The sequence below is a fragment of the Pan paniscus genome, chromosome 22, assembly GCF_029289425.2.
Source record: "Pan paniscus chromosome 22, NHGRI_mPanPan1-v2.0_pri, whole genome shotgun sequence".
Lineage (NCBI taxonomy): Eukaryota > Metazoa > Chordata > Mammalia > Primates > Hominidae > Pan > Pan paniscus.
In genome coordinates this window covers 18,844,083-18,866,802 of record NC_073271.2, presented here as the reverse complement: position 1 = coordinate 18,866,802, position 22,720 = coordinate 18,844,083, and the positions used below count along the sequence as shown (strand labels likewise).

Sequence of the window (22,720 nt, the reverse complement as noted above, 5' to 3'; positions counted from 1 at the left end):
AAAATCAACTTGGAAATTTAATTGCTGCTTAAAATCTAAACTTCAATGGAGGCAAATGGAAGTTGGTAACATGTATGATCTGAAAAATAATTTACCCATTACAACTAATTTGTCTTCCTATTGTTCTAAGCACATGAATAAACAGCTTAATATACAAAACAAAAAAAAAAAAAAAAAGAGAGAGAGAGAAACATAATATTGAGAAGAACATCATCAGGTCCGTGATTCTAATAAGAAGTGGAGAGTTATTTTGTCTATAGCTTTTAAATTAAAAATCTAATATCTTTTCTTCTACAATTGCTGGGTATAATTGACCAGAGTGGTATTATAACTAATTTGTGGCCCTCTCTCTCTCGCATACACGCACGAATTTCAGAAAGTAGCTATACTCATGGATCCTTACTCCTGAAAATCACCTGTAGAAGATTTAATTCTAGTCTCTGTCATACAGCTGGAAATGATTGTGAAATGGAGATGCTGCAGATACAAGATACAGCCATGCAAAAAGATTAAAACTAACATTTGTATTGCATAAGATTACGCAAAAGCTTTGTTAACCTGATATTTTTAATGCACATTAAATAATTAGAATCTTTTTCTGTCAGTTAGCTCCTATTTAATTATTTTAACAGACTACAGAGTCTCATTGATCTGTAAGGCTACATCACCATTTTATTTAAAAAATAAAGATATTGAGGCAAAATTAATTTTAGTTACTTTTGTGAAATGTATATGCTGGGGGAATTATAATTAAAAATAAAATAAAACTTGTGATTGCATGTCCATTATATCACATTTTATCTCGATTTTGAGAAGAAGATAATAAAAGTAATGGGAATATCACTATTAATAATAATAATACCAAGAATAGTTATTAATATTATTATTGTTGGCCAGGTGTGGTGGCTCACGCCTATAATCCCAGCACTTTGGGAGGCCAAGGTGGGCGGATCACCTGAGGTCTGGAGTTCAAGACCAGCCTAGCCAACATGGCGAAACCCCCTCTCTACTAAAAATACAAAAATTAGCTCGGTGTGGTGGTGGGCACCTGTAATGGCAGCTACTCAGGAGGCTGAGGCAGGAGAATCGCTTGAACCCGGGAGGTGGATGTTGCAGTGAGCCGAGATTGTGCCATTGTACTCCAGCCTAGACGAAAGAATGAGACTCCATCTCTCTCTCTCTCTCTATATATATATATATGGAGTTACTAACACATTGAAAGCTTGAAAGCTGCCTATATGCCAAGTACTATTTTAACTGCTTTAGGCTTCTTATATGGCAACCCAAATATAGTATACTAGTTTTTAAATTTGTGATATTCCTGATACTTTATTGGTAGAAATAATTTATGACATTGGTCATCGTAACATTTAATATCAGTGATTTCCAAATTTATTTGTAAAATATGTCACCAATGTTTGTGTAGCTACTTAATTGTTCCTTCAAGTAGTTAAAGCAAGTAGGAATATTGTCTTTTGTGATAATGGCTGGCATAGCTTTGATGTCCTATGGATTTTTTTCATACGGTACAGTGATACCCAGACCCAGACCCCATTTCTAGAGATTCTACTTGAATTTGTTTGGAGGGCAGCCTAGGCATTGGGGTCTTTCTTGCTCTTTCTCTCTCTCTCTCTCTTACACACTCTCTGTGTATGTCAACGGGGCATAAATAAGTATTTTTTAATATATACAAATAATTCTATTGTTCAGTCAGTATTAGAAAACAATGATTTGGAATTTGAATATTTGTTACAGTGCTTACATTCTTGTAACAGAGGAACGTCAATACATAAGATATACATATATGAGAATGAAACTGGTGATTTGTATGTTAAAAACAATATTTGTCTTTGTAAGAAACTCACAGATGTTTTCCCAAAGTGATTGTATGTTTTTATAAGATCACTAGCAATGTGTGAGAAAAATATGTTCCATATCCTTGTTAAAAATAAATACTCTCAGTCTTTTGAATATTATATGTTCTATTGTACATAGTAGAAACTCACTGTGATGTACTTTGTAATTTTCTGATTATTAAAAGTAGTAAACATGCTTTTATGTGGTTACATTTCTGTATATTTAGTGAAATGTTTGTTCAAAATATCTGCCTATGTTTTGAGTTATTAGTCTACTTACTATTGAGTTAGAAGGGCTTTTAAAAATGTATATTCTGGGCCAGGTGCAATGGCTCACACCTGTAATCCCAGCACTTTGGGAGGCTGAGGTGAGCGGATCATGAGGTCAGGAGATCAAGACCATCCTGGCTAACACGGTGAAACCCCGTTTCTACTAAAAACACACAAAAAAATTTAGCTGGGCATGGTGGCGGGTGTCTGTAGTCCCAGCTACTCAGGAGGCTGAGGCAGGGGAATGGCGTGAACCCGGGAGGCAGAGCTGGCAGTGAGCCGAGATCGTGCCACTGCCCTCCAGCCTGGGTGACAGAGCGAGACTCTGTCTCAAACAAAACAAAACAAAAATAAACAAATAAATAAAAATATATATTCTAGATACAATTTATTTGTCATGTATATGTACTTCAATTACTCTCTCCACAGCAAAGGACAGGTATGTTTATTGTTTTGTATAATAAATATATATTTTTCAAGAACAAAGGAAAGCCATGTTTAAGGCCCAGTATAAAATATCAGGGTTCCCAGAGCTGAGGGTTCCTTTCTTGCAATGGAACTCATTGTGGGTGATGGTGTCATCTGATCATCATGTCATTGTCCTGGGAACATCTGGGCTTGGGCAATTAGTAAAATATGGCAACTGTTGCCATATTTTATATGACACTCTGGCAACTGTTATTTCCATGAGTAATTAACTTCTCTTCATCTCTGACCAATGGATGTTAGTCACCAATATCCATGAGACTCTGGCACCCAAATTTGTTAGCTTGCAAGTTGGTTAAAATCTCAGGCCATTTACAACTCTTGAAAATGACTTCAACTTCTGGGTACCTACTTATGGTATATTCATATTTGTCCATTAGTCCCCTCTTATGGGCTCATGGAGACTTCATAAAATGTGTCTGAGGAAAAATCAAAAAAATAAACAAAATCTTATTCTTAGATTTTAGAAGGCTGTAGCATCAGTTGAAGAGGTATGATGCTGCATTACAATGGCATACCTATGTGGTTATGTGGAAAAATTGGAAGGACATCCTCCCAATGTTTGGCATGTCAAAAGTGAAGCTTGTTGCTCAATTCTCTTTGCATAAAATATGAGCACAAGTAAGATATATACTGATTTTTAGATAATAGGGAATAGTTTAGTGCATGGTCATGGATCGTTGACATGAATACTTGTGACGGTTTTATGCTGAGAGTAAGATGGATATTTTGAGCATGTTTTGTGTTCTATTTGGAAGCTCATCAAAGTTCACCCGCTGTAGGGGAGGGTTTTGATAATCAACAGAACCAATTATCCAGTTCTCTATATGATTGTCAGCTTCTATTCTCAGCCATACCATACTTGTTCATTAATTCATGACCTCTCATGACACCTGTCACTATTCCTGAGTGCCCAATCTGCCAAGGGTAGGAGCCAAAGCAGAACCACTAGTATGCTCCCTCTCCATGAAAGAACTGGCTACATGGTGGCAGGTTGATAATATTGAACCTTTTTCAATATTTTATTTTTTGTGTTAGAAAATAAAATTAATGTTAATATTAGTTACTTTCCTTGCTTCCAATGCTTTTGCCCAAATGTGGATTGAGTGAATATCTTACTAATTGTTGTGCTACTTCAAACAATACTGCTTTTGACAAGTTAATCTTTTTATAGTAAAAAAGGCAATGAGCAACACCTACCACCACTAATGGTTTTGCTATATATAGAAAGAGTTGTAACAGAATAATAAATCTAAGCCATGTCACAACTAGGTAATAAGAGCTTACATATTTAGGTTACCAATCTATGAGGAATATGCCACAGACTTGGTATTTTAGTAGTTTTACTGAAGCCGGAACATAGATATGAGAAACAAGAGATGCAAACAGAATACTCTCTCACTACTACTTTTATTTGCACTCTCAGTTATTCTTTTTATTTTTCCATCTTTGTCCTCTTCTTATTTAGAGGTCTTGTTGTCTGCAAGATAGGAGTGCTTCCAAAAGAGAACACAACAAAGGTTTGATTGAACTAGAAGCTGATATTTTGTCCTACCTGTTCTGATATCTTCCTGTTCATCTGGCTATTTGTGGTTCCGTATGGCCATGGTGGTGATTGATCCTGAATATCATAAAGAAATGAGACTCCTATGGGGTAACGGGTGTATGTTGGCAAACAAGAACATTCTCTAGAGCACCCAGATATGACTCCAATAATTGATGGGATTTCGTGTCTTTCCTTTTAAGGAAAAGAATGATCTTTTGTTCACTTATGCAATTATACTTGGAACATACACATGATTTTATTATGATTGTTTCTATACTTTAATGTAGATAGAAAGGTGTGTTTCAAAGCTGATCATCCAGAGAGGTAGACTGGTTGTGTGGAATGTTTTCTTTTTGTATTAAAACAGCTATTGCCCTTTTAATGTCTTGCTGTGTGTCAAGCACTGGACATCTAGGAACTACATTTCCTGGACTCCCTTGCCAGTAGGATTCCAATATAGATGCTAGAATTAGAGGAGCATATAAAAGGTTTGGAAATTGGAAGGAAAGCAGACATCATTCATTTCCTACCCCTGCAGATATGGCAAGTGCTGAACACATTGAAGAAATGCTGTTTGAGTGGCTAATTCCCTAGAGTACAGCTCTTCTTAATGATGCAGTCAGCTGGACCACTGGAAATAACTAACTTCCCTGATTTCTACACTTCCAGATTTCCTCCCATGATTCCTCCTGATAGCTGTTCCTTATCCTTTTCCAATACTTTTAAAGAAAACAAGTTTCCTGTATATATCCCATTTTTAAATTATTCTGTCAACCAGGCTGGAGTGCAGTGGTGCAACCACAGCTCAGTGCAGCCTCAATCTCCAGGGCTCAAGCAATCCTCCTGCCTCAGCCTCCTGAGTAGCTGGGCCTGTAGGTACATGGCACCACACCCAGCTAATTTGTTAATTACAACTTATTTTTTTTTTTGTAGAATTGGTATGTCTTTATGTTGACCAGGCTGTTCTCAAACTCCTGGGCTCAATTGATCCTCACACCTTGGACTCTGTCCCACAGTTTTTTTTGTTTGTTTGTTTGTTTTTTGTTTTTTTAAAACAGGGTCTTGCTGTTTTGCCTAGGCTGGTTTCTAGTTCCTGAGCTCATACAATCCTCTTGCTTCAGCCTCCTGAGTGGCTGGGACTACAGGCATACACCACTGCTTCTGGCTTAAATTTCACTGTAATTTAAATACCTGGAGTGTTTTCTGTTTTCATAGCAAAGACTTTATTTAAATATTAATCTATTTTAGGAAATTAATAGTGTCCTTTTGATTTCTGCATCATTTCTTTTTGAATTGCTTAGCAAAGTCAAGTATTTCTAAACCTTCATGACCTGTATATTAAGATAATCCTTAAATTAAAATAAACAGGCTGGGCGCAGTGGCTCACACCTGTAATCTCAGCACTTTGGGAGGACAAGGCAGGGGGATTACCTGAGGTTAGGAGCTCAAGACAAGCCTAGCCAACATGGGGAAACCCCATCTCTACTAAAAATTAAAAAAAATTAAAAATTAGCTGGGCGCGTTGGCAGGCTAATTTAAAATATACATCTATAGTTATTCAGTATCTACCTTCTGATAATTTTATACTCCATTAATTTCAGAATAAGGACCTGAAAACATTGTATTTTCATTTTCTCCCAACCATTCTTTGTGCTATTGTTATCATACATTTTAAGTATGATGTGGGCTGGTCGCGGTGGCTCACGCCTGCAATCCCAGCACTTTGGAAGACTGATGGGGGAGGATCAGCTGAGATAAAGAGTTTGAAACAAGCCTGGCTAAAATGATGAAACCCTGTTTCTACTAAAAATACAAAAAGTACCCGGGCCTGGTGGCACATGCCTGTACTCCCAGCTACTTGGGAGGCTGAGGGAGGAGAATCGCTTGAACCCGGGAGGTGGAGGTTGCAGTGAGCCAGGATCGTGCTACTGCACTACAGCCTGGGCAACAGAGCAAGACTCTGTCTCAAAAAATTAATTAATTAATTAATTAAAACAATGAAACAACTAGATAAACAGCAAAGAGCCTTTCTAACCGGCAAAATTTGCTAAGTTACGTGAGCCCTATTCATAAACATCTCCATTTTACTCTGTATGTCCGTGATTTTCAAACCTTTAAGCAAATCGGAATCATTTGAAAGGCTCGTTATAGCAAATTTCAGGGCCTTGTCCTCAGATTCATGTTTTAAAAGTCTGGAATGGGGCACAAACATTTAAATTACTGAGTTCCCGGATAACGCTGATACTGCTGGTTCATGGGAGGCATTTGAGAATTACATCTCTCACTGTATTTTAATACTTCACTTTCACTTCCTTTTCAAATAAATATTGTCAACTGAAGAAAACGTCAAACTTTTAGAGAAATAGAGTTTGGCATGGCAGCAACTGTGGCAAAGCAGCTGCTGCTGCCAGTACAGCTGGAGACGTGAGCCCACACTGGGGGCTGTCCATGGGCCCACACTCTCTCGATGAGTGGAAGTCCTGTTGGATCAGAGTAAGACGGACAGTAGCTTTGGTTGTGATTGTGGTGAGCCGGAGCCACCTGATCACTAACAAAAGACATCTGTTAACCAACAGCCGCCAGGGCTTTCTGGTGAAATATATAGCAACAAAGGAAGAAAAGAAACAAAATGGAAATAGTGCTTACCAGCACCTTAGAACAATGCTGCTCAGGGCCAGTCCAACACTGAATGTGTCTGCACTGTGAGGAGAATGTTCACAGAAGCCTGTTGCGTTGTGTGCATATTTATTCATATTTTTGTTAAATGTTAAATCATTTATCACAGTAAATCTGGGTGCATAGTACATAATTTCATTCCATTTGAGCTTCTTGAGTGTTTTATTTAAATGTCTGCAGAGCTGCTGCCCCTTTCTTGAACTATGAGTACTGCAATCTCTTAAATTCTCAATATGAGTAGAGCTTTTTGAGCTTTATATCTAAGGGGAACTGAACAAGCCTGTTTGGAAAATGCAATGAACATCAAGAAACCATCTTGCTGTGGAAGCATAATTATTTTTCTTCTGCCTGTATAAAAGATCTTTCCTTTTGATGTCAGTTTTCTTCCTTGTTTACACAAGTTCAACAATTCAAAAGGAAAACTCGATCGTAAGGGTTTCAAACTGTCAGAGAAAGTTGAAAGTCTCATGAACATTCATGGTTTTGATCTGTGCTCCGGATATATGAACTTAAAATCATTGGATAGTGGAGGCAATAGCTTGTTTTTTTTTTTCTGCTGTAGACGATGACTGTGATAAAAGAGAATCCATCAAGAAAATTCTCCTTACTGATCCCCAGAGTGTCAAAAATGCTCTACATGAAATCAAAATTATTAGAAGATTTGACATCGTGACATTGTGAAAGTGTTTGAAATTCCTAGTACCAGTGGAAGCCAATTAACAAACAATGTGAACTCTCTTACCAAACTTAACAGTATTTACATTTTTCAGAATTACATGGAGACAGACTTGGCTAATATGATGGAGGAGGGCCCTTTACTGGAAAAGCATGCCAGACTTTTCATGTATCAGCTGCTAAGGTGGCTTAAGTATTCACTCTGCAAGTGTATTGCCCAGATATCTCAAACCAACTAATCTTTTCATTAATACTGAAGACATGATGCTGAAGATAGGGGACTTTTGTCTTGCACAAATCATGGATCCTCATTATTCCCATAAGGATCATCTCTCTGAAGGACTGGTAACTAAATGGTACAGATCTCCACATCTTTTACATTCTTCTAATAGTTATAGTAAAGCCATTGACATGTGGGCTGCAGGCCACATCTTTGCTGAAATGCTGACTGGTAAAACCGTTTTTGCAGGTGCACGTGAACTCGAACAGATGCAGCTGATTTTAGAATCTAGTCCTGTTATACATGAGGAAGATCATCAGGAGCTTCTCAGTGTAATTCCAGTTTACATTAGAAATGAAATGACTGAACCACAGAAACCTTTAACTCAGCTGCTTCAGGGAATTAGCTGAGAAGCACTGGATCTCCTGGAACAAATTTTGACATTTATCCCTACAGATGGGTTAACAGCAGAAGCAGCGCTCTCCCATCATTACATGAGCATATATTATTTTCCAACGGATGAGCCAATTTCAAGTCATCTTTTTCATATTGAAGATGAAGTTTATGATATTTTGCTTATGGATGAAACTCACAGTCACATTTATAACTGGGAAAGGTATGATTGTTAGTTTTCAGCGCATGATTGGCCTATACATAACAACTTTGGTATTGATGAAGTTCTGCTTGACCCGAGAGCTCTGTCTGATATCACTGATGAAGAAGTACAAGTTGATCCCTGAAAATATTTGGATGGACATTCGGAAAAGTATAAAGTATCTGGAGGATCCAATTGCTCTACTGAGCCTTTTTGGCAGTACCCAGATCATCATAAAAACAAATAGGGATTTGAAGTGTAGTCATATTTGTAACTACAAAGCCAGGTCATCATCATATTTAGATAACTTAGTTTGGAGAGCGAGTGAAGTTAACCATTACTATGAACCCAAGGTTATTATAGATATTTCCAATCGGAAAGAATAAAGCAGAGAAAAATCTGATAAGAAAGGCAAGTGAAAATGTGAAAGGAATGGATTGGTTAAAGCCCAGATAGCGCTTGAGGAAGCCTCACAGCAACTGGTTGAAAAACAAAGGGAAACAAATCAGGGGTTTGATTTTGATTCCTGTATTGCAGAAACTACTCAACCTAGTTCACAACATGAGCCTACTGATGTTGTTGAGAAATGAAATAACTCGAATAGGTCAGGGTCCCAACTAGAAATGAAAAATTTGATATCAAAGACAGTAAGCCAAGAAAAACAGAAAAAAGGAATGGTAAATTTGGCTCAGTTAAAAGTCTTGTACCAATCTTCTTGGGACAGCCAGTTTGTGAGTGGTGGGGAGAACTATTTTATCACAAATTAGTTTTGTTGTGAGGTAAGGAAGTGTGAAGGAGTTGAGAAGGATGACATTTACACTAGTTACTTAGACAAGTTATTTAACAGGAAAGAAGATACTGAAATACTAGAAACTGAGCTAGTAGAGGATGGGAAGCTTGGGGAGAGAGGAAATGAAGGATTTCTGAACAACAGTTTGGAGTTCCTCTTTAGCAAGCACCTCGAGTCCGTGGGCGTCCTGCAGCTTCGCAGTCCAGTTGGGTCACTACTTAAGTCAATACAGGCCACATTACCACCTTCTGCTATGGAATCTTCCCCTCAAATTCCTCATAAAATCTGCAGCAGCATTTTAAAACATGTGAACTAAAGCACTCAGCAAACATTTATCTTTGCATTCTTCATGAAATGTGTTTTGCCTTTATTTTATCACTAGTGTTTAAGTCATTTTTACTTGAATCAGATGGTGTAATTTAGTAAGGATTAGCTCTTGGTTTTTAAAATCCAGACCTTATTTTCTACATATGAGATAGTTTTCATTTTAACTGGCATGTCGTTTGCACACAAAAATAGAGCAAAGAGCAAAATAATGCAACGCTAGAGGAGGCAAAAGAAATGCACTAAGACAAGTAAAAAACATCCTCTCGTAGAACAATGATCCGTTTTATAGGAAACAAATCTTGCCTTGAAATTTACGCAGTGAGACTCTACATAATTGCCTGAAAATATCTATTTTTTCTAAAACATTTTTTATTCATGAATATTTTTTAAGTTTTTCACACTGTACACATTTCTTAAAACATATGATACCAGTAGCAACTGAAAATGACTGCTGAATTGAGTACACATGTGTTATCCAGCTCAAGATAACAAAAGTATGTGGCAAAACATATACCACTCATAGTGCTTCACAATATGCACATCTATTTAGCCAGCATTTATTGTAGTAAACTATTCTTAATAAGACTCATTTACTGTTTATGAATGTTCTGGTATGCATTCTTTATAGTGAAGTGTTAATATATCACATCTTATTTATTTTAGCAAATCAGTATATTTTCTGTATTAATTATAAAAAGTAACTTAGTTTTTAAAATTTATTTGCAAATACACTTATTCCATCTGGCACTACAGCTTGTTGCCTACCTAACTGAATATATAATGTTAGCTTATCTTAAGCATGTCCATGTACTTAATTTACTTACGTGTTTATTTTAAGTAAACGATCACTGTATATAGGAATTTGTCTATAAAGAAATCACTGTATATAGGAATTTATCTATAAAGAAAAATTAGGAATTACTTTATTATAAATTACTCCTAGAAGTCTTGTGTTTATTTAAAAAGCTAATGTTAAAATTGTGTGTGTGGAAATAATTAAAGTCCATCATTATTGTAGTTTAAAAGTTGTATATGATACGACATTTTGATTTTACTGTATGTTTTTACTGAATGGTCTATTCCCCATCCCAAGGCAAACATGAATAAAATAAGATTAAATGTAGCATGTGGTATCACAGTCTCTTAGAATTTGTTTTGTCTATTTCATTGTATTGAATAGTCTGTATCTTTTGTTATCCTGTTTGAGGAAAAAGGACAAATAAAACATGGCCCACAAAAACAAAGCAAAGAAAAAAAGCTAGTTTTATCTGGAAGTCTTCCTGAGAATTATTCCTGAGGCCTACAGCCTAGGAGCAGTCCAAAAGAACCTCTCTAATGGGCTGGTTCTGTCAGAGGCATTTGAACCAAAGCAACTCCATCTTGAATAGGGGCTGGGTAAAATGAGACTGAGACCTACTGAGCTGCATTCTCAAATGATTAAGGCATTCTAAGTCACAGAATAAGATAGGAGGTCCGCACAAGATACAGGTCATAAAGATCCTGCTAAGACAACAGGTTGCAGTAAAGAAGCTGGCCTAAACCCACCAAAACCAAGATGGCGATGAGAGTGTCCTCTGGTGGCCCTCACTATTACACTCCCACAAGCGCCATGACAGTTTACAAATGCCATGGCCACATCAGGAAGTTACCCTATATGGTCTGAAAAAAGAAGGCATGAATAATCCACCCCTTGCTTGGCATATAATCAAGAAATAACCATAAAAATGGGCAACCAGCAGCTCTCGGGGCTGCTCTGTCTATGGAGTAGCCATTATTTTATTCCTCTACTTTCTTAATAAACTATCTGTCACTTTACTCTATGGATTCGCCCTGAATTCTTCCTTTTGTAAGATCCACAAACCCTCTCTTGGGGTATGAATTGAGACCCCTTTCCGGTAACATTTCCAGGCTGCAGGCCTCAGTCTATAGTCCTCAGTAGGACTTCTGAATAAAACCAACTTTAATTCTTTAAAAGCCCATTGTTTTTCTTTAGGCAACAGTATTTAATAAAGCTTTTTATGTTTTTAGAAGTCCTTATATTTTACTTTTCTTTGCTAAGTCAGACTTACTACCTGTCACTAAGTCCTCAAGGTCTTCTTATCCATTGCCCAAATCAATGGTCTCAGACATAAGGTTTTACATTCAGCCAGTTATTTTTATAAAACAACCCTGTAGGCATGCAAAAATGTAAAAGTCTTATATTAAATATGCATTTTTAAATTATTAATATTGAAATATTAAGCAGGAGAATAAGGCAAAAATGTCAATTTGAAAATCATGTGTATATGTACCTCTGTGTATATGTCAGTTTCCAAATCTGGCCCTAATATAGTTTGACACCTCTCCCATTAAACCTGGGCTTTATTATTGCTCTTCAAAGATATACTTACGTGAAGCCAAATCAACTATTTAAATTGGTCAATTCAGTTCAATAGTCAATAAAGTTGATTAGCTAGTTCTATGAGGAACTGATTATTCCTGAGAATTTGTAATTTGATAGAGTGGTTTAATATCCTTTAAGGAACTTATCTAATTGATACCTTCTTTATAGATTTTCTTTCCAAGGAGGAACAAAGCAAAGTGATCAATTTGTTGATCAGGGCCAATATATTACATTTAAAACATGATCTTTGACTTTCTTCTTTTTAAAGATAGCATCTCACTGTGTCATCCAAGCTGGAGTGCAGTGGTGTGATCTCGGCTCACTGCAACCTCCTCCTTCTAGGCTCAAGCGATCCTCCCACCTCTCCCTCCTGAGTAGCTGGGAATAAAGGTGCACACCATCATGCCCAGCTAACATAATCTTGGACTTCCCTATCCACCACTTGCCCACTGTCACACAGATAATAAGTTAATTAATATATTTCTTCCAACTCTCTTATCTAAATTATAATAATGATATTTAATAATTAATTCTAAGGATTATGAAAATATTAGGTTCTGATGATGAAAGGAGTAGATATAAAATGGTTAAGAAGATTCAATAAACAATAGGTAGTAGAAGAAAACCCCACATGATCAGAAAAGAGACTTTATTTTCTGTTTTTCACAATCTATTTGCTGATTGTAAGAAGGAAATAAAGAAATTATTAAATACAGAAATGTTTACATATGAAAATATCTGCAGTTGACTTCATTTATTTTTACAAATGTCAACTTTCTAGGCAGTTTTTGCATTTTAAAGATGTGCAATAAGAATGAAAAGTGTTTTAGATCAGGTTCCATAAAAGCAGAGTCTAAGTGAAGGATTCAAGTGCATACGATTTGTTGGAGGTGCGCTCCTCAGAATATAGGAGAGAATGTGAAGAAAAATTGGGAAGTGGGAGACAGCCGAGCAGGGATCTGGTCTCAGGTAAAACCTAGCCTTGGCTGTATCGACAGAGGGGCTACTATGGAGCATAAACCTTACTTGGAGGTTATCCCTGTTGAGGTCCTGGGCCAGCCTTTTATAACCCTACATCAGGCTGAGGGCTACAGATGCGATTGGACCCACTGGAGAGGCAGCTCCATTCAGCAGAAGACAAATCTCCAAAGAAACCCCTGTGGGATTTAGCAGCCGATAAGATGGTGAAAAATAAGCTCCGGTGGGATCATGATTTATGTTCTTATAACTTTAATACAGTACCTTGTAGTGATGAGAGTTCAGTGCAGTGTTTAAGAGTGCAGATACTGAAGCAAATGCCTGAATTAAAATTCGGACTCTACCACTTACGGATTGTTAGGGGCGGGTTAATTAACCTTTCATGTCATACTTTTTTTGCAGATACAAAAATATAAATGATATTAGAATAATATTTAACATAAGGCAATTATAAAGGTTAAATAACATCATAATTATTATCAAAGATGTGGAATAAAAGGAACACATACACTGTTAGTGGAAATACAAATTAGTTCAGCCACTGTGGAAAGCAGTTTGAAGATTTCTTTAAAAAAAAGCAATAAAATGGGACTACCATTAGGCCCAGCAATTCCTGGCTACCCTACCCAAAGGAAAATAAATTGTTCTACCAAAAAGACACTTGCACTTCTCTTTCATCACAGCGCTACTCACAATAGCAAGGATATGGAATTAACTTAGGTGCCCATCAGTGGTGGATTAGATAATGAAATGTGAGGCCGGGTACAGTGGCTCATGCCTGTAATCCCAGCACTTTGGGAGGCTGAGACCGGTGGATCATCTGAGGTCAAGAGTTTGAGACCAGCCTAACCAACATGGTGAAACACTATCTCTACTAAAAATACAAAAAAATTAGCTGGGGGTGTGTTGGTGCATGCCTGTATTCCCAGCCACTTGAGAGGCTGAGGCAGGAGAATCACTTGAACCTGGGAGGCGGAGGTTGCAGTGAGCCAAGATAGCGCCGCTGTACTCCATCCTGGGCAACAAGAGCATAACTCTATCTCAAAAAAATAAAATAAAATAAAATGATAATACAAATGCTGTACATATACACCATGGAATACTACACAGCCATAAAAAAGAATGAAATCATGTCCTTTGCAGCAACATGGATGCAGCTGGAGGCCATCTTCCACTCAGTGTTTAGCTCCTGCTTATAAGCAAGAACATGTGGTATTTGCTTAAGTAAATTAATGCAAGAACAGACAAGCAAATACCACATGTTCCCCCTTATAGGCAGAAGCTAAACAATGAGTACATGAACAGAAAGATGGGAACAGTAGACTCTGGGCACTACTAATTGGGGAGAGAGAGAGATGAGGGTTGAAAATTACCTATTGGGCACCATGCCCACTACCTGGGTGACAGGATCATTCCTTCCCCAAATGCCAGCAGCACACAATATACCCATGTAACAAACCTACACGTGTACCCTCTGAATCCAAAATAAAACTTGAAAAAATAGGCCAAGTGTGTTGGCTCATGCCTATAATCCCAGCACTTTGGGAGGCCGAGGCGGGCAGATCACGAGGTCAGGAGATCAAGACCATCCTGGGCAACATGGTGAAACCCCATCCCTACTAAAATACAAAAAATTAGCCAGCCATGGTGGTGCACAGCTACTAGGGAGGCTGACGCAGGGGAACCACTCGAACTTGGAGGCAGAGATTGCAGTGAGCCAAGATCACGCCACTACACTCCAGCCCATTGACAGAATGAGACTCCATCTCAAAAAAAAAAAAAAAAAGGCAAAAAAACTTAAAAAAATAAGTAAATAGAATAAAATAAAAACAAACCAAAACAAATGTTGATTGTAATAATTAAAAGACAAAAATATCTTTCACTTTTCTCTGTAGAGAAATGTCACATGATGAGTTATTCAAAGAAAACAGCTAGATGAAAGGAAAACAATATTACAGAGTAGTATCTGGTAAGTTGATTCATATAGAGCGTATCACTTTTAAAAATTTCATAATATCTGCAGTATGCGTCAACATTTAAAATTTTTAAATTTTTCTTTTCCCTACTTGAAATAACTATTTATGTATAGAGGCAACTTGGCATTTTATCTTAAATAGCCCCCTCTCAATCAAATTAGCTTGAGGCCCCATGAAAGCTGTAGGCATCCTTGAACTTCTAGTTGATTCCTCTTCCTATATTCTCACTGCATTTAGTATTTTCTCTGTTTGCCCCCACTTTATAAAATCCATTGCTTTCCAACTACATACATGTGATGCATTTTGTAGTAATTCAAAAAATATTTTTGGTATGAACGAATGAATTATTTAATTAAAGTATGCATTATTTTGTAAACATTGGCTTTTCTCTCTAGCCTATTAGACTGGTTGCCTGTTAAGGGCTTTTGGAACAAATTTACCTTAAACATACTATTAGGTGTTTGATAAATATTTAATTAATTAGAGAACAATTAATGGATTAATAAACCTATAAATCACGAAGTTAAAAAGAATTCAAAACTGTGTTTGTCCTCAAACAGTACATGATTATTTTCAATTATCATTTTGCTTTTAGTATTCATAAACATATGTGAAACTATAGGTCAATAAAGAGAAAGTGAATTCAGTATTTCTCACTCCCCCCAAAAAATATTAAGGCAATACTGAACAGGTGTTCATGAAAACTGCTTTACAGTTTGCTTTTGCATGCTGGTAAATGTTACCTCAAAGAAAGCATAAAACTTGTGCTTCTTTGTGCCTGAATTCTATGATTAAATTATACTGGTGAGATTTATCTTTGTAAACAGTTTGTAGCACTTCATTATTATTTATTGCTAAATATTATTCCATTGGGTGATTTATCCCAATTTACTTTTTAAAAGATAAATTATTTTAATGGGAACTTGGTCCATTGAGTTTTTACATTAATTTTTAAATTGATACATAATATAGATCTAATTTACTTTCACATTGTGTCATCCACAGATATTTGTGTTGTTTCCAGGTTTTAGTCATAATAATTAAGTTACACAGAACTTCCTTATACGTATTTCATGGTGCAGATGAGCATACTTTTATGAATATATATTTGTTCAATTTCAGTAGATATTCCTAAACTTTTTAGAGATTTTTAAAAAGTAGTTATAGTAATTTAATTTACTGTTTCATCAAAGATCTATTGATCCACATTCTAGTAAATTATTTATTTTTTAAATCTTTGTAATTTTATTCATAATTGTAGGTCCATAGCATTTTTTAAAGTTTAATTTCCTGATAAGTAATGATGGTGAGGCCCTTTTTGTATTGGACTTTAAAATATTTTCTTTTTAAATGTAGTGGATGAGATCTCTTGTTGATTTTCATTTATTTTACATGTACAGTTGTATATCTGTATATTGTATTGATAATATTTTAATTAAGTTGCTAATGTATATTCCAAAAAATGGTTTTTATTTTTAGTATCTTCTTGGTTTTTTTATGATGTTTTTAATATTAATAGTTTAGTTCACTAATCACTACATTTTTGATAAGTGCTTTCATGCTTTTTGGTTAAAAAACTATCCAAAGGGCAAAAATATATTTTTATTGATTATGATACACAATTAAGATATACAACTTAGATTTGAACTTGAACATACAATTCACTTAGAATAGAATTTTGTGCAGACAGAAAATAGGTGTCGTTTCATTTTTTCTATATATGAATAGTGAATAACTCAGTACCAATTTTTAAAAAGTAGTCCATCTTCTTGTCTAGTTAATGATTTATTTCATTATCCATATCTTAATTTATGCAATGTTAATTACTTCAGATTTATAATAATTCCTGATATTTGGAGGAGCAAATATTTTGTTTTCTCTTCTTTAAAAGTATTTTGGCCATTCTCACTTCTTTTCTTCACATATATGTTTTACAATCTACTTGTTAGAGTTTTGGTTAAGAATGATTGACCTCTTAGATTAATTTGGGGACAATGCAAATCATTCTAATTCTAAGTCTTTCCATCTGTATACATGATGTCTTTCTTGTTAACTAACATTTTTTTATTTTATAATTTTCCTCAGCTTTATAATTTTGTTACATGTGCCTTTCACATTTTGTTGAATATTTTTCTAGGTGTTTTATATATTTTCCTGAAATTAAAATATATATCTATTTACATTGCCAAGTTGTTTATAGAAACTTAGTAGAATTTTTTTATAGTGATCTTGTATCCTGAAAGGTTTCTAAACTCAGTTTTATGACTCTAAATTTACTGATAAATACTTTTGAATGTTCTACATTTTTACTTTCTATGTCCTCTTGAAAAATCTGAGCTTTCTTTCTTTGTTTCTTATTTTATATTATTTCTTCCTTTTGCATTACTACATTGTCTGGCAGCTTCCATTTAGTATTAAACCAAAGTTATGATATTTGGGATCTTTGTCTTTATTATTTTTTCTTGGCATGTATCACTGTCATCTTTTTAAAAACAAAAATTTGATTTTATTTTTTCTAGTATACTATTTCATTAATTTTTGTGTTTATCTTATTACTTTCTTTCTTTTACAAATTTTCCTAACTTCTTCATATGGACCTTCGTTCAATAACTTAAAACCTTTCTTTCTTTTTTTTTTTTGAGACGGAGTCTTGCCCTTGTTGCCCAGGCTGGAGTGCAATGGCATGATCTTGGCTCACCGCAACCTCCTCCTCCCGGGTTCAAGCAATTCTCCTGCCTCGCCCTCCCGAGTACCTGGGATTACAGGAATGTGCCACCACACCTGGCTAATTTTGTATTTTTAGTAGAGACAGGGTTTCTCCAGGTTGGTCAGGCTAGTCTCAAACTCCCGACCTCAGGTGACCGCCCACGTAGGCCTCCCAAAGTGCTGGGATTACAAGCATGAGCCACCATGCCCGGCCGTATTTTTAAAAAGAATATTGATCTGCTGATGTTCCATCTGTTTCTCCATGTAGATTTGCTTTAAATCTGTGAAGTTATGTTAATTGGAAAATGAAAATTTAGAATGTTAAATATCGTTGTATGTGGTATTACAATATTAATTTGTGAGAAAGTCCATCATTCCTAAATGTGCTAGGGTTGATGGAGCTGTATAGTAATTGGTATTTTTATTATATTTCTAAGCCCTACACTAAACTTGGGACACTTTATCTCCATTATCCTCATCCTTGCAAATAACCTATTATGTTCTATATTTTGATTAAATATACAATTTAAGTCCCATGGTAGTCTTATTATTTACATCGTCATAGTGATTTATGTATACATAAATTATATATAGGTATAGATAAATATACCTATTATAATTTATATAAATATAATGTGAACACATACATTTATAAAATATATAAATATATGTTTCACATATTTATATATAAATATATGTTTTACATATTTATATATAAATATATATAATATACACATATAATATTTCTCTAAGATTGTATATTTTATGTGTTTGCTATGAAAATAATCTATAAGTTCATATTTTTTTAATATTTAATGGAGATCATTGGATTTCTTAATTTTATAGGTTGGTATTTTTCATGAATTTTTCAAAACTTAAGCTATTAAGCTATTATCACTTAATATATTACTTTCATCACATCCTTTATTTTGTTTCTTTTTTTTTTTTTTTTTGGGACGGAGTCTCGCTCTGTCGCCAGGCTGGAGTGCAGTGGCAGGACCTCAGCTCTCTGCAACCTCTGCCTCCCAGGTTCAAGCGATTCCCCTGCCTCAGCCTCCTGAGTAGCTGGGACTACAGGCGCGTACCATCACGTTTGGCTAATTTTTTATATTTTAGTAGAGACAGGGTTTCACCATGTTGACCAGGCTGATCTCGATCTCCTGACCTCGTGATCTGCCCGCCAAGGCCTCCCCAAGTGCTGGGTTTACAGGCGTGAGCCACCACACTTGGCCCTTTATTTTGTTTCTTATTGGGAATCCAATTGCATATATGTTGTCTTCTGTAACTCAACGTCTATTAATTTCTATCCTATCATTCAAGAATCAGCTCAAAATCCACTATGTGAAAAATGTTCCTCATATTCTCATTTATAGAAAACTTTTAATCTAATATAGCATCTTGTTTATTTTTTTATTTGCCAGTTATTAGTTCCCAATCCAACATCAGTTGTAGGAGGAAAAAAAAATTATGTTTTGTTTTTTAGCTTATTGGGAGAGCCTAAGAAAGTACTGCTTAAACATCACTAAATAAATATAGCTTGGATAATATTTTAGATCAAAAAGACAATAAAATACTGTATACTTCAAGAGACAATTTTAAATCCCAGTTCTACCACTTAATAAATTTTGTTATTAGCAAATCACTTATTGTTTGGGCTCTAGTTTCTTTATCTGTAAAAGTAAGATTAATAATAACTACATCAATTATTGTGGTAAGTTTCACATTAACTGACATTCATGTATTATTCAATAAAATTTTTGAAACATAGATAAGGCTTTATGTAATTGTATCCAGCACTAGAATAATATCAGACAAGCATACATTGAGAAAATTGTCATTTAATAAATTTTGAGATATAATCAATATCTATATCCCTGTCTTAAACTTGTAGGTTATTTTTAGAAAGATTAGTTTTAACAAGCTCACCAAATTATTATATCCATTACAGATGATAAAATATAACAACAGACTTATTTTGAAAAGTTTAATCTTGGCAGTTTCATAAGCTGGATTACACCTTTACAAGTGTATGCCTTTGTGATAGGCAGCTCAGTAACATGTTTCAAGCTTGTATCTATTTTCTTGTCACAAACATCATCATTCTAAGCAGCCTTTTTTTTTTCAGTAGTGTTCCAAGAGTTATTTTTGAGGTCAAAATAATAGTATTCAGAGATTTGAAACTGTATTAGAACCCAAAAGCTCTGTTACCTTTATCGATTTCTGTAGAGTAAAAATTCTGTAAAGCAAGACTCAAGTTGCCATTATAACTAGACTCTTCTTCAGCATTTTCTTGTTGGTTGCCTTGTAAAGAATAGAAAGTTTGGCACAATAGAGATGAGGGAAAAAAGCTTGTGATTATAATAATGCAAGTTATTATCAATGTCAGGATAGCAGCAATAAAAATACGCCATAGGGAAAAAATGAGCCAGTGATGGCATTTATCAGCTCAATAAGCATGAAAATCCTAGTTGTTTTAATGACATATTTTAACACAAACATGAAACATATTTTGTGGTGGCAATCTTAATTAATTTGTTTGGTCAGGCTGTATTCCTTTCCAAATTTAAAAATAATAGCAATTAGAATACTTAAAATTAATTGTGATAGTTAACATTATTTGCTACCCATTTAAAAATGCCAACTATTGTAATCACGGGATTCCTTCCTTGCTAATATAGTCATGTTGAGAAATTCCATTTATTACAATTTTGATGATCTCATGACTAGGGGTCCCCAACACTTGGGCCATGAACCATTACTGGTTTTTGGCTTGTTAGTAACCTAGCCGCACAGCAGGAGGTGAGTGGCCGTTGCGCATTTCTGCCTGAGCTCTGCCTCCTGTAGCCCTGGCATTAGATACTCATAGGAGCACAAACCCTACTGTGAACTGCACATGCGAAGGATCTAGGTTGCACACTCCTTATGAGTATCTAATGCCGGTAATGCCTGATGATCTGAGGTGGGACAGTTTCATCCTGAAACCATTCCCTCCTCCACACTCCCTATCCATGGAAAAATTATCTTCTATGAAACTGGTCCCTGGCGCCAAACAAGTTGGGGACTGCAGCTCATGAGTGATTGAACATATTGTGCATTGTACAAATACTATAGTATATGTGGTCATGTATATTTATATATGCCCATGCTGATAGCTACTGTTTGAGTCTGATAGACAACAGTTTTAATTAAACTGTCCTATGCCTATCAGCCATGACTTGGTCATGAATGCCTATCAATGGGATATGTTCTGAATTTGAAAAACCATGCAGTTCAGAATTGGTTTAAAGTATGTTTTTAAAAAAGCCAGAAAAGTCAAAAGTATTTTTCGCTGATTATTTTAGGAAATAGTTGTCAGTAAAATCACTAAAATCTCTTTCAATAACCATTCAGTAAAAGATAAAATTAAACCATTGTCCATATAATCACAGCCTTATTGACCAATTAATGATTCCAATCTGACAGCAACTGAGACAAAATTTTACCTTTATTTAATCACTCCTTGCCTGAAACATATTTCCATATTTATCCATCTGAATTTTAAGTTCCATAACAAGTATTGTTTTCCCTTTTCCTATGGATACCCGAACATAGCGCCTTGCCATGAAATTGTATTTTCTAAAGCATTTTTGTTTGATTTTATTGTTTTAGTAGAATAATTTATATTTTCCATGCCTCTTTATTTTAAATTCTAACCAAGGCTATTAAAACACAAATTGAAAATGTTACCTATTTTTATAATCTTAAATCCTAAATTACCAATTTTTAAATTATGATTTCTTTCTTCTACATAAATGAATTAATAGAAGACCTAACACCTTAAAAAAAAAAAAACATAAGGGCCAATTAGCCGACCACAGTTACAGTTACAATCTGCCCCAGTGCTTTATTTCTCAAATCCTTTGAACTTTTTGATCGTCCTCATCTTAATTAGTTTGGGTTACTTTAACAACTTTCCACAAACTGGGTGGCTTAAACAACAAACATTTATTTCTTGCAGTTTTGGAAGCTGGGAAATTCTTGATCAAGGTGCACACAGATCCAATGTCTGATGAGGGCCCATTCGCCGACTTACAGAGGGATATCTTCTCATTGTATCCTCATATGGCCGAGAACACAGAGACAGAGACAGAGAAAGAGAGAGAGTGCATGAGCGCTCATGTTTCTTATACAGGCACTCATCCCATTCACAAGGGCTACAGTCTTATGACCTAATCACCTCCCAAAGGACCCAGCTCCTTGTACCATCACTTTAATAGTGAAGATTTCAACATAGGGCTTCAGAGGGGACACGGACATTCAGTCTGTAACACTTGTGTCGGTGTCCACTCTTGTACAGTGCCTTCCATGTTCTTTCTCTCCCTAGTATGCCAAATCTGGAAAGACAAAACTAAGAACTAATCAGGCATTTTACTGCATGAGAACTTCCTCTAGGCATGTCTCTGCTGCTTTTGCTCTCAGAGATCCACTTTTTCTCATGGGAATAATTTTCCTTTTCTCAAAAGTTTGTCTTTTCTATAAAGCTATTCTGCTGAGGCTTCTGATTTCTCAAGGATCACAGGCTTCTCTAATATCCCTTTTTTGTCATTCTCCAATCATGCCTCTATTTCCACAGAACAGTGCAATTTCTAAAGAATGAAATTGAGAATATTAGACATTTTATACACCATACACACAAAAAATAATGATTTCTGGGACTCACTAAGAATCATGGGTCTAATTCACGGTGAAATTCGGGACCCAGCTGCCACTAGCTGGTAAGGGACAATTGTTCAATGTTAAGGTGTTTTGTGATCTCTTAGTGAGTTGGGAGTATTTACCCCATGTGAATGCTACAAATAAGGATGCCTATACGCATCACTCAGAACTAGTTGTTGAACCATCAGTGACCTTGGGACATGAGCCAGGCTACTTAGTATAGAAAATTTAAAATTCCTGGAAGTCCTTTAACTTAGCTGAGCAGGTATATGAGGCAATACCAACATTCTTTATAAGGTCTTAAAAACAGGTCTTAGAGTCTCAAACTTAATTAAATCATTACACAAAGACCCAATTCTTTCTTTGGACATCTTTCCTCCCACCCCCACCCTCATTGAAAGGCTGGGGAGAAGAAACAATTTTATTTTTCAACCCAAAAGGTCCTATTTGCAACTGAGAGGGTGCCAGCCGACACTTTGTTCATTCTGCCAGGACAGTCCTCAGTGAGATTCACAAGCAATTTAATAAATATTCAATTTTT

At 35.5% G+C, this 22,720-nt stretch overlaps 1 pseudogene; it reads left to right on the top strand.

The window, feature by feature from the left end:
- Positions 1–3,297: 3,297 nt before the first annotated feature.
- LOC100975670 (mitogen-activated protein kinase 6-like) lies at positions 3,298–9,430 on the top strand (annotated as a pseudogene).
- The last annotated feature ends 13,290 nt before the right edge of the window (positions 9,431–22,720 follow it).